Source organism: Triticum urartu, unplaced genomic scaffold (genome assembly GCF_056163025.1).
Source record: "Triticum urartu cultivar PI428250 unplaced genomic scaffold, HENAU_Tu73 scaffold2, whole genome shotgun sequence".
Taxonomy (NCBI): Eukaryota; Viridiplantae; Streptophyta; class Magnoliopsida; order Poales; family Poaceae; genus Triticum; species Triticum urartu.
Window position 1 is genome coordinate 14,918,849 of NW_028260368.1, and position 11,485 is coordinate 14,930,333.

At 32.1% G+C, this 11,485-nt stretch overlaps 1 non-coding gene across 1 annotated transcript; it reads right to left on the reverse strand.

The window, feature by feature from the left end:
• Positions 1-4,940: 4,940 nt before the first annotated feature.
• Positions 4,941-5,020, reverse strand: TRNAL-UAG (transfer RNA leucine (anticodon UAG)). The gene has a single exon. It is a non-coding gene; the product is annotated as a tRNA-Leu (tRNA).
• Between the last annotated feature and the right edge of the window lie 6,465 nt (positions 5,021-11,485).

Genomic DNA, 11,485 nt, shown 5'->3' on the forward strand with positions numbered 1-11,485 from the left:
AAAATCTTCGAATTCAAGAACGATTACTGATTACTAAACTTTGATTTTGTCTTTCTGTTATAAAAATCTAATAATTCTTTATTAAACTTTAAAATTAAACTATAAAGAAAAACGAAAAACTACTGCTTATTGGAAATTATTTCTTATTTTAAATCAGACTAGATTTTCGTGATATAATATAATTTATAACTATAAGTTTATACACAAAAAAATACCCTAATCCTTTTTTCCTTCCTTGAATCCTTTAGTTTTAGTCAGTTCATGAAAAATTTTATACTATTAATTTCTTTTTATCCATAATGGATTTACCTGGACCAATACATGAGATTCTTATGCTATTTGGGGGATTTGTTCTTCTACTAGGGGGTCTAGGAGTAGTATTACTTACCAACCCCATTTATTCTGCCTTTTCGCTGGGATTAGTTCTTGTTTGTATATCCTTATTCTATTTTTTATTAAATTCCTACTTTGTAGCTGTCGCACAACTTCTTATTTATGTGGGAGCCATAAATGTCTTGATCATATTCGCTGTAATGTTCGTAAATGGCTCAGAATGGTCTAAAGATAAGAATTATTGGACTATTGGAGATGGGTTCACTTCACTCGTTTGTATAACTATTGTTTTTTCACTAATGACTACTATCCCAGATACGTCGTGGTATGGAATTCTTTGGACTACAAGATCAAACCAAATAGTAGAACAGGGTCTCATAAATAATGTTCAACAAATTGGAATTCATTTAGCAACCGATTTTTATCTTCCGTTTGAACTCATTTCCATAATTCTTCTAGTTTCTTTAATAGGTGCAATTACTATGGCTCGGCAATAAGAAAACTTAGAAAAAGTACAAATTATAAGAATTGCAAATCTAAAATAAATAACTAAAGAATCACAATTTTGATTTAGTAAAATCCATCTACTGCCAACAAATACCTCCTTTTTTTTTTTTTTTTTTTTCTTTTGTTGTGTAATTGTTCTATTGTAATTAATTGAATCGGTTCAATTCTTGCCCTCATATTGAAATGAATCGAGATTGATAAGGAGTTAGTTAATGATGTTTGAGCATGTACTTTTTTTGAGTGTCTATTTATTTTCGATTGGTATCTATGGATTGATCACAAGCCGAAACATGGTTAGAGCTCTAATATGTCTTGAACTTATACTGAATTCAATTAATCTAAATCTCGTAACATTTTCTGATCTATTTGATAGTCGCCAATTAAAAGGAGATATTTTCGCAATTTTTGTTATAGCCCTTGCAGCTGCTGAAGCCGCTATTGGACTATCCATTCTTTCTTCCATCCATCGTAATAGGAAATCCACTCGTATCAATCAATCTAATTTATTGAATAATTAGACTTTTGAATAATTAGACATAGAATCCTCTAAACAAAGGCGCACATATTAAAATAAATAGAAATCAATACTATTTTCTTAGTATTATTTGAGAATATCCATTTTTTTTAGTAGATTATTGCATAGTATTCTTTTTCACTTAAATGAATTTTTGTATTTGTAATTCATTGATATTGCAATTTGAATATTGCAATAATTTATATTGAAAAGACGATAGCCAATTTATTGGCTAATTCGAATTCGTCTGTACAATTCGTAAAATTCTTTCTTATTTCTTATTTATTGTTGAAATCCAAAATTAAAGTCTCTTGGCTCTCTTCACGCTTTCTCACAAACAGATTAAAAAATAGATTTTTTTTTTTGAAGTTTGGATAAACCATTGCTTCGTCTGGTGTCTACAATACATATGACTCATTATAGTACTAATTTCATTTTTACCAGATCGAAAAATTTTATGTTGAAAAGAAAAATTTATAGATCCAATGTCACATTCCGTAAAAATTTACGATACATGTATAGGATGCACTCAATGTGTACGAGCTTGTCCAACAGATGTATTAGAAATGATACCCTGGGATGGATGTAAAGCCAAGCAAATTGCTTCCGCGCCGAGAACCGAAGATTGTGTGGGTTGTAAGAGATGTGAATCTGCCTGCCCGACAGATTTTTTAAGTGTCCGCGTTTATTTAGGGCCTGAAACAACACGTAGCATGGCTCTATCTTATTGATACGTTACAAAAAACTTCACTCGAATCGTCTGATTCCTCTTTACCGAAGAAGCCTGTGCTCGAAATAATCGAGCACGGGCTTTTCTGGTCAAAACGTATCTTGTCTTTATCACTTTATCATGAGTTATTTTCCTTGGTTAACAATACTTGTTGTTTTGCCGATATTTGCAGGTTCATTAATTTTCTTTTTACCTCATAAGGGAAACAAAGTCGTTAGGTGGTATACTATATCTATTTGTTTATTAGAATTCCTTCTAATGACTTATGCGTTCTGTTATCATTTCCAACTGGAGGATCCCTTAATCCAATTAAAGGAGGATTATAAATGGATAGATGTCTTCGATTTCCACTGGAGATTGGGAATCGATGGACTTTCATTAGGATCTATTTTATTGACAGGATTTATCACTACTTTAGCTACTTTAGCAGCTTGGCCAATTACACGGAATTCGCGATTATTCTATTTCCTGATGCTCGCAATGTATAGTGGTCAAATAGGATTATTTTCTTCGCGAGACCTTTTACTTTTTTTTATCATGTGGGAGTTAGAATTAATTCCTGTTTACTTACTTTTATCCATGTGGGGGGGGAAGAGGCGTCTATATTCAGCTACAAAGTTTATTTTGTATACTGCAGGCGGTTCCATTTTTTTCTTAATCGGAGTTCTGGGTATGGGCTTATATGGTTCCAACGAACCAGGATTAGATTTGGAAAGATTAATTAATCAATCATACCCTGCAACCTTGGAAATACTTTTATATTTTGGCTTCCTTATTGCTTATGCTGTCAAATTGCCGATTATACCCCTACATACGTGGTTACCAGATACCCATGGGGAAGCACATTATAGTACATGTATGCTTTTAGCGGGAATATTATTAAAGATGGGAGCATATGGATTGATTCGGATCAACATGGAATTGTTACCTCATGCTCATTATCTATTTTCGCCCTGGTTAGTAATAATAGGAGCGATCCAAATAATCTATGCAGCTTCAACTTCTCTTGGTCAACGAAATTTCAAAAAAAGAATAGCTTATTCCTCTGTATCTCACATGGGTTTCATAATTATAGGAATTGGTTCCATAACCAACATTGGACTCAATGGAGCTATTTTACAAATATTATCCCATGGATTTATTGGTGCTACACTTTTTTTCTTGGCAGGAACCGCTTCTGATAGAATGCGTCTTGTTTATCTCGAAGAACTGGGGGGAATATCTATCCCAATGCCTAAAATTTTTACCATGTTTAGTAGCTTTTCAATGGCTTCTCTTGCCTTACCAGGAATGAGTGGTTTTGTCGCAGAATTAGTAGTATTTTTTGGACTAATTACTAGTCCAAAATTTCTGTTAATGCCAAAAACACTAATTACTTTTGTAATGGCAATTGGAATGATATTAACTCCTATTTATTTATTATCTATGTTACGCCAGATGTTCTATGGATACAAGCTATTTAATGTTCCAAACGCAAATTTTGTGGATTCTGGACCACGAGAACTCTTTATTTTAATCTGTATCTTTTTACCAGTAATAGGAATTGGTATTTATCCAGATTTTGTTCTCTCCCTATCCGTTGACAGGGTAGAGGCTCTCTTATCCAATTATTATCCTAAATAGGTTTGCTTTTTTTTACTCGTCTGCTCTATTAATGCAGAAATAAGTAAAAAAGTATATAATGCAGAAATAAGTAAAAAAGTATAATTAGATCTATCTCGAATTTTTGAGAACCCTTTGATAAGGCGTTCAAGGGGTTCTCAAATAAAACATAAAAGTAAAAACCTTCATTTCATGAAGGTTTTATTTTATGTAATCATTTAGGTGTTAATGTAAACGAACCATAACTATGTAAGCCTATTCCTAATAGATTTATACCAAAATAACAAATCCAAATTATAAGAAATCCTATCAAAGCTATAAGTGCAGAATTCGTACCCTTCCAATTTGGATTTGTTCTACTATGTAAATAAATTGCGAATATGGTCCAAGTAATAAATGCCCAAGTTTCCTTAGGATCCCAATTCCAATAGGATCCCCAGGCCTCATTAGCCCATACTGCTCCACAAAGAATACCTACGGTTAAAAGGGTAAATCCTAGGCTAATGACACGATAACTCCAAGAATCCAAACGCTCCGTTAATTGATATTTGTAATAATTTGGAAATGAAGGGACAGAGGTTCTTTTTAAAGCACTTCTTTTTGCATAAAAATATTTAATATCACTAAAGAAAAATGTTTTATTTAAAACATTTTTTTTCTTTTTAGAAAAGAAATGGAAATTATTTCGAAATCTAATGATTAGAATAGCGGCAGATAATAAGGATCCGCACAAAAGAGTTGCATAGCTTAATAACATCATACTGACATGCATCATTAACCACTGAGATTGTAGAGCAGGTACTAGTATCGTGGATTGATGCATTTCAGTTAAAAGACCCGATGTGGCAAAGCCTTGCGTTAAAATAGTACTTGGCGTAGTTATTGTGCTTAAATCATTTTTAGAGTTCTGTATTTTAGGAATGGTATGAAGAATATACAGGGCCCATGAAAGGAAGATCAATGACTCATATAAATTACTTAATGGAAAATGTCCCGAGGAAGCCCAACGAGAAACTAAGAATCCTGTTATAGAGAAAAAAGTAACTATCATTCCTTTTTCTGACGAATCGCGTAATCCTCCAAGTTCACGAACTAATAAGGTTATAAAATGAATCGTAATCACAATTGAAATCGTTGAGAAAGAGATATGAGTTAGTATATGTTCTAAAGTTGCAAATAGCATAAGGGGAAGGTCCCATTACAAAATTGTAAATTTCGAATTGATTTCTAATCTATTGTATTCTTTTTCAAGAATGCCGCCACTCGGATTCGAACCGAGATGCTTGAGCACTGCTTCCTAAGAGCAGCGTGTCTACCAATTTCACCATGGCGGCTAACTTCAAATAATAGGTAACTTAAAAGAATAATAGCTATTATCTTGGGAATCGTCGATATTGGGAAAGTCCATAAAATTTAGGAACATTAGAGTTTTCATTAAAATAGACTTCGTTTGGTAGTATCGTTTCCATTTTTTTTTTTTACAATAAACTCTTGCTTTGCCCAATAGAAACACAAACACTGCTTGAAAGAGTTGGAACTTCTTTTTTCTAACTTGCAATTATAGAACTAATTTTTTCTAATTAATTTCCCCTTTACATTTTGAAAATTCTTTCAATACAATGAAAAAAATCCAAAAGGGTTTCTATTTAATGATGAAATTAAAATAAAATGGATAAATAGAAAAGGCTTTTTGGATTTTTTAAAAATTTCTAGAATGAAAGTCTTTATGCTCTTATTAATAAGATTTACTAACCTTATGATTTTGGAGAAGATAGGTGGAAGTTGTAAGTCCTATTGTAAGAATACTCCACTTTTCATAATTTTCCTAATAGAATATGAGGATTCTATTAGGAAAATTATGAAAAGTTCATTGATAGGAAAAGAATACTTAGCACACAGTATACCAAACAAAACTTTTTTTTTCTTGTATATATAAGATAAGAGGGGTTTTTTGTTCTAAGAATATTGTACCGAGTAATTCGACACATAAAAGTACATTCAAAGAAGAATCCAAATTATTAAATAATTGGAATTCTTTTTTGATAAGTCAATTCATATTATTCCAAAATCTTATTATTTGTTTGTTGCCCAGAAAAACCCTTTGGTTTTGGATGCTCATTACCGCTCGAAAATGATCTTGATTTTACTAAAGAATAAGATTGTACTATGGAAAAATAAGTCTTTTTCTTCCAAATATTTTTACGAATACGCTTTTTTGACATTGAAGTACGTTTTTTTGGAACTGCCATTCAAAAAGGAAATTACTTTTTTCTAGTTGTATGTGAAAGACATCTATTGCTGCAAATCAATCCTTCTTTCTTCTTTTTATTAGTATTTATACTTAGATACTGAAAGATACTTAAATTTTGAATTATTTTTTACTTCATTTTGTCTAATGCGGATAAGACAACAAGAATTTTTTAACATTTTTTCTTTATATATTTTATACTTTTTTTTTAATAATATAGAATATATAGAAGGGTTTCTCATTTAAATCTATTTATATCTATTTATATATCAAGTATACTCCATATATAGATATATGGTATGGAAGCCTATCCCCCATATAAGATAAGACGGGGGGATAAAAAGAAGGGAAAATGAAAATAGTTAATTAAGTTCAGAATGGTATTCCATAAAGGAAAGGAATTCCAATCAAAACAAAAAATACTGAGTCTCTTAAACAAGACATTCTAAAACTTAGGTAATTTATAGTCATTAGAATTTTAGTTCTATATGAAGTAAGGACTATTCGATAATTTCTTATAAACATAGGTTTTCATTGGAATTCACTCAATCAGTTAATTATGGAACAAGAGAGCTGTTTCATCTTTGTTTTAAAGAAATATAAAAATGAATTATGAATAGAAAGTAAAATGATTCCACTTTTTTTTTTTTATTTTTATAAATATCTTTATTTAGTTAATAAAATAACTTCGTTACCTAGTTATTTTATTAACTTTTTTAATTTAACCAACTAAACCCATTCTTAATTTTTAATTATTTCAATGAGATAAATTTTGGAAAAATTAAGAATTTCAGTATTTTTTCTTATTCTTTTTATTTATTCTTTCAGAAAGAGATAAGAATTGGTTTGGTGAATCGGAAACAATTTTATAGAAAAATTGAAGTAAAAATTGAAGTAAAAATTGCAATTTCTTTTCTTATGGAACATACATATCAATATGCATGGGTAATCCCTCTTCTCCCACTTCCAGTTATTATGTCAATGGGATTTGGCCTTATTCTTATTCCGACAGCAACAAAAAATCTTCGTCGCATATGGGCTTTTCCTAGTGTTTTACTCTTAAGTATAGCTATGGTATTCTCAGTTCAACTGTCTATTCAACAAATAAATGGAAGTTCGATCTATCAATATCTATGGTCTTGGACCGTCAATAATGATTTTTCTTTAGAATTTGGATACTTGATTGACCCACTTACTTCTATTATGTTAATACTAATTACTACTGTAGGAATCCTGGTTCTTATTTATAGTGATGGTTATATGTCTCACGATGAAGGATATTTGAGATTTTTTGTTTATATAAGTTTTTTCAATACTTCCATGTTGGGATTGGTTACTAGCTCCAATTTGATACAAATTTATTTTTTTTGGGAACTCGTGGGAATGTGTTCTTATTTATTGATAGGCTTTTGGTTTACACGACCAATCGCAGCGAGTGCTTGTCAAAAAGCTTTTGTAACTAATCGTGTAGGGGATTTTGGTCTATTATTAGGAATTTTAGGTTTTTTTTGGATAACAGGTAGTTTAGAGTTTAGGGATTTGTTCAAAATAGCTAATAACTGGATTCCTAATAATGGAATTAACTCTTTACTTACTACTTTGTGTGCTTTTTTATTATTCCTTGGTGCAGTTGCGAAATCCGCACAATTCCCTCTTCACGTATGGTTACCCGATGCTATGGAAGGGCCCCTCCTATTTCGGCTCTTATACACGCAGCAACTATGGTTGCTGCGGGAATTTTTCTTCTAGCTCGACTTCTTCCTCTTTTCATATCTTTACCTTTGATAATGAGTTTTATTTCTTTAGTAGGTACAATAACACTATTCTTAGGAGCTACTTTAGCTCTTGCTCAGAGAGATATTAAAAGAAGCTTAGCCTATTCTACAATGTCTCAATTGGGTTATATGATGTTAGCTCTAGGTATAGGTTCTTATCAAGCTGCTTTATTCCATTTGATCACTCATGCTTATTCAAAAGCTTTATTGTTCTTGGGATCCGGATCCGTTATTCATTCAATGGAACCTCTTGTTGGATATTCACCAGATAAAAGTCAAAATATGGTTCTTATGGGCGGTTTAAGAAAATACATTCCAATCACAAGAACTACTTTTTTATGGGGTACACTTTCTCTTTGTGGTATTCCACCTCTTGCTTGCTTCTGGTCCAAAGATGAAATCCTTAGTAATAGTTGGTTGTATTCGCCCTTTTTTGGAATAATAGCCTCCTTTACTGCAGGATTAACTGCCTTTTATATGTTTCGGATATATTTACTTACATTTGATGGGTATTTGCGTGTTCATTTTCAAAATTACAGTAGCACTAAAGAGAGTTCCTTGTATTCAATATCCTTATGGGGAAAAAGGATACCCAAAGGAGTGAATAGGGATTTCGTTTTATCAACAACGAAGAGTGGAGTTTCTTTTTTTTCACAAAATATACCAAAAATTCAAGGTAATACAAGAAATAGGATAGGATCCTTTACTACGTCTTTTGGGGCTAAAAAAACTTTTGCCTATCCGCATGAAACGGGAAATACTATGTTATTTCCTCTTCTTATATTACTACTTTTCACTTTGTTCATTGGATTCATAGGAATCTCTTTTGATAATGGAGGAATTGGTAATGGAATAGCAGAGTTAACCATATTATCAAAGTGGTTAACTCCCTCAATAAACTTTACCCAGGAAAGTTCTAATTCTTTTGTAAATTCATATGAATTTATTACTAATGCAATTTCTTCTGTAAGTCTAGCTATCTTTGGTTTATTCATAGCATATATCTTCTATGGATCCGCTTATTCTTTTTTTCAGAATTTGGATTTAATAAACTCTTTTTACAAAGGAAATCCTAAAAAAGAATTTTTAGATCAAGTAAAAAAAAATATATACAGTTGGTCATATAATCGTGGTTATATAGATATTTTCTATACTAGGGTCTTTACCCTCGGTATAAGAGGGTTAACCGAACTCACGGAGTTTTTTGATAAGGGTGTTATTGATGGAATTACCAATGGAGTGGGTCTTGCTAGTTTTTGTATAGGAGAGGAAATTAAATATGTAGGGGGAGGTCGAATCTCGTCTTATTTATTCTTTTTTTTATGTTATGTATCTGTGTTTTTATTCTTTTTTCTTTCTTAAGTTAAGGAATTTACAACAAGTCTCTTGCAAAAATAACTATCCTATCCCCTTTCTACAATCTCTCTATATCCTTGTTACATAAGGTAAGTATTGTATAATAGTTCGGTTTTCCGCGATTTTTTCCATTCCTCTGTGTAAATACCCTAATATGGGTTCACAATCAATAACATCCTCACCATCGAGAGTAACGATCAGTCGAAGAACACCATGCATTGATGGGTGTTGAGGGCCCATATTGACTATCATGAGATCTTTTCTTGTAAGCGGTAGACTCATATCCTTTCTTCCTTAATTCATTATTCCATGAAAATGGATTATTCCATGAATTCCTCAAAGCGAGGCTCATCAAAATGAAAAATCTAAGACTACTATAAGACTACTAAAAAAATAATAAAACAAGAAAAAAATTTGAACGATTAAATTACTGCTCCCGAATATTCAACTGACCGATTAATTTCTTATAACGTACTCTATTTTTCTTTGCCAAATAAGCCAGCAAACGTCGACGTTTTCCCAAAAGTCTTCGTAGACCTCTTTCCGATGAAAAATCTTTTTTGTGTAATTCCAAATGTGAAGCAAGTCTCCGTATCTTATTGGTGAAACTGAATACTTGAAATTCAACAGAACCCCTGTTTTCTTCTTTTTCTTCTTTAACCATAAATCCAAAAATTTTTCTACCTCCTTTCTTTTTCATGTATTTTTCTGATCAGGAAAAATACAAAATTATGTCAGTTATTTTGAAGTTATTCTAATCTCGTACACACACAAATTTGCAATTATTCATCTACTACTGGAATTTGGATTTATTTTATCGATGCAAATTGGATTTGGATAGAAGGGTACATTCTTTCTAATATTTTAGATAGAAGAAATGTTTCTTCTATCTAAAATATTAGAAAGAATTTTGCTGATTTATTTATTGCTATATGCAATTTATGGAATTGATACACCATTTAATTGATATCATTTAGCAAAATGAAACACAGCATATGCATCCATCTTTTGGCTCGAGAATTTCACGGGATAGAGATATGGTATAAGAAATAGACTATTAAGTAACTCTAAATGAATTGTGGATACATCTGTATCCTTAACATACTGAAACGATTGTCATTATTCGTATCAAACCAATAGCGATTCATACAAGCTAAATCTTCTAATCAATGGTGGGCCAATAATGAATTTTTTTGCATATGTATTAAGACGCTTGGCCTGATTTCGAAATTGTCCAGAGTTTTATATGTTGTTTTCATTGCAAAATGATGGGTCTCCTTCCATAACTTTCCAATTACGAGTACGAGAATTGAAAGACATGAAAATTCTCAATTCTCTACGGCGTCTAGTAGATAGAAACAAGAAAATCAGAAGAATCTTTCTCTCTATTCACTATCATTCCGCGTCTTCGACTTCTATTAGTTTCTTTTCTTCTTTAATGCAATAGCTATAGTTTGATATAAGAATCCATTTCTCAAAGTAATGGAAACCATTCTCTTATAGGAAATGGTTCGAAAATCGCTATTCCACCTTTTAGGTATCGTGAAAAGTGATACCTGTGAAGATCGTGCATTTCAGTCAAATTCAGATCCGTTTTTCGAGTCCATGATATAATATAACCAAATTGGATAGATCTTCCACCTGTTTAGCTAAGAAAGAATAGATACAGAGGTGGATAATAGATCGATATGAAGATCATGAGCTGCCCCATAATGAAATCGCCAGTAGTCGCGAATATCTCCTTCTTCCCTAATCCAAGATTGGAGAAAGAAGATCTAAGAGGGACCTATGGAGAATGTAGTCAGAAATCCATAATAGAGTCCGACCACAACGACCGAATTAATTATCCTCATCGAGAAACTTAGACTACTAAATAGAAAAGATTTGAAAATCATGGCATGGGTCTCCTTTTTTTCTTTCTTTAGAGTTTTCTATATGCACAATTTCTCGATGTTTCGATGAGAATTTCTTGACTTTCCATATATAGAAAGAGATAGACTATAAATGACATCTCTTATGTCAATAAGACCAAAGGGATGGATATTAAATGATAGGAAGTGCTAGGAAGTGAAATAGAATGAAATAGAGCCACTTTGGGCTTCCCTATGAAATGAGGCATGGAACGGAGCCACTACGAAGAAATTATGGGAGTTACGAAAGAAGCTTCGGACTCATATTGTTCATGGGTTGAGAGCGGGAGTTGAACTCTAGGAGGTCGAATCCCCCCTTGTTCCTCAGTAGCTCAGTGGTAGAGCGGTCGGCTGTTAACTGACTGGTCGTAGGTTCGAATCCTACTTGGGGAGATTTTATTCATTCTTTAATGTAAGAATTTTAATGTAAGAATAAAGAATTGAATTAAAGGGCTTGCTTTGACCCTTAGGAGTAGGTAACCCGTTCGCTATCCTTGTTTCTATTTCTAT